General features: G+C 46.4%; 1 protein-coding gene across 1 annotated transcript in view; it reads right to left on the bottom strand.

The window, feature by feature from the left end:
* The window catches only part of efnb3b (ephrin-B3b), a 64,891-nt gene that overhangs the window by 21,629 nt on the left and 40,762 nt on the right, over positions 1–2,500 (bottom strand). The window lies entirely within an intron of this gene.

Raw genomic sequence — 2,500 nt, 5'->3', positions numbered from 1 at the left:
ATATTGAATAGCAGCTAGAGGGAGAGAGAGGAGAGGGAGAACACACACACACACACACACACACACACACACACACACACACACACACAGACACACACACACACACAGTGCCGCAGACTGTGAGCATCCTTTTAAATGCTCCAATTATAATTGAATATTCGAAAAACAGTCAGTGTTTCTGCATTCTCCCCATATGTAAATGTAGGTGTCCCTCTTTCAACTGTTTTCCCCCTCCCCCCATCCCATCATTCTAGTTTTATAAAAGAGGCAGGGAAGTGCACACACACACACACACACACACACACACACACACACACACACACACACACACACACACACACACACACACACACACACACACAAACACACACACACATATACAAAACACAGGAGCCCAGCCAGCTGAGATAATACTTCTTGACATCTGTGCTTGTACATTGCTTTGGGGTATGAAAGAGAAAAAAAGAGAGAGAGAGAGAGAGAGAGAGAGAGAGAGAGAGAGAGAGAGAGAGAGAGAGAGAGAGAGAGAGAGAGAGAGAGAAAGGGAGGGAGGAGATTAGGTAGAGCAAGGTTATAGAAGGGGTAAGAAAGCGGGACGGAAGGTGGGAGGGGAGATGTAAGACAGTTGAAATGATGGACAGCAGAAGGCGTGGGACAATTACATGGGCTGTGTGAATGTGTGTGTGTGTTCATTTTTAGGTGTGTGTGTGTGTGTGTGTGTGTGTGTGTGTGTGTGTGTGTGTGTGTGTGTTGAAAGTGACAACACACAATGAGAGAGGAAAGAAAAAAGAGGAAGGAAGGAGGGAAAAACTATTCAAATAAAAAGATGAGGTAGACAGAGAGATAGAATATAGAAAGAGAGTCAAGGAAGGAGAGAAATAGAGTATAGAGGAAGAGAGAGAGAGAATAGAGAGGACAGATAGCGAGATGTGACAGTTGGTTTGTTTAGCATGTCTCTGTGATCAAGACAAGCTACCAAAAGAACAAATGTTGTGTTTAGCTGTGTTCCAGTCTGTCTCTTCTTTCTGTGTTTGTGTGTGGGTCTGTGCGTGCATGTGCAGGCGTGCGTCAATGTCTGCGCTTTTCAGAAATATGGGTGTGTTTCTCGTCTCAGTATGTCAGGTTGTCTTAAGTTCTTAAGTGTAAATATACAGTGTGTTTGAGTGTTTGTTTGGGTGTGCGTCTGTGTGTGTCCGTGCTCCTTAATCTAGTCTTAGTGCTAGTGGGGGGACAGGGGGGCTGCATGACATTGTACATACACGTTTACTCCTTTATCTCTCTCCCCCCCAACCGAGGTAGTTTGTGTAAGTGAAATCATCCTGTCTGCTGAAGTATGACTGGAAATACCTGTTTTATGTGTGTGTGTGTGTGTGTGTGTGTGTGTGTGCATGTGCGTGTGTGTGTGCGCGTGTGTGTTTGTGTGTGTGTGTCTGGTTCGAAATCGTTCAGAGGGTGGAATAAAGCATACATTGCAATGTATAATGAAGTAATGCAAGGTTTGACTTGCACAAATTCATTTACAAATGAGTTAACCGTCCTAATATTTGTTTAGATTTGCGTGGTAGCTGCTAAGGCTAGTTGCACTCTGCCTCTCTTCAGTCCCTCCCTCTATTGTTCAGTCCCTTTCGTTAACACACTCATGTCCTCCTCTCTTTCACAATTAATACATCCATGAATACATTCCCCTCTGAAGTCCTTTAGCTGTTGCAGATAGCTATGTAAACAGCCGTGCATAGTGCCTATGTGTGTGTGTGTGTGTGTGTGTGTGTGTTTGTATAATCAATAACCCTCGCCCTGTTACCTGTCCTCCAAGTGCCTCGTGGCAAATAGGGCCTTACCCTCGCCCTGTACAGAACAGAAACTCACAAGCACACATCACCACCCGTGCACCAGCCCCCATACACACACACACACACACACACACACACACACACACACACACCGTGTCAGGGGTGACGTCCTAGCATGGCACTGGTGCGTCGTGGACTGATGTGACGTGCCTCAGCAGTCCCCACTAAGTAAGTAACATAACCCTCACACACACCCTCCCCGACATCCAAGGCTGGCGGTTGGTTTAACGGAAGGTGACAGGGCGAGCGAGCCGGCGAGCGGGGAGAGGGAGTTTTTGTTGATAAGCTGCTTCCTCCTAATCGCCCGAAACGAGGGCGAGTTTCAGACAACAACGCCGCCGCCAATAGAGGACTCGTACGATGAGTCCCCGGCTAATAATATCCCAGTTCTGAGGACGCACGCTGATAAACAGGTAACACAGTCCTAGCCCAGAACACACACACACACACACAGGTACTTCTGGAGACGAGACAAGACAAGCGTCCTGAATAGAGTCTGCCTAATCAATCCTGGTCTGATGTATAGCATATTTGTAGGACAAGACACACCTCGTCTTGTCTTTTATATCTGTTGTGTGTGTGTGTGTGTGTGTGAGCGTATTTTGAAGAAAGAAATCCATCAAATGACAAATAGTGGCGTCTTTCTCTCT

This window comes from Pollachius pollachius (genome assembly GCF_949987615.1).
Source record: "Pollachius pollachius genome assembly, chromosome: 20".
Taxonomy (NCBI): domain Eukaryota; kingdom Metazoa; phylum Chordata; class Actinopteri; order Gadiformes; family Gadidae; genus Pollachius; species Pollachius pollachius.
Note: the sequence above shows the minus strand (reverse complement) of the source record. Positions and strands in the feature narration are given on the sequence as shown.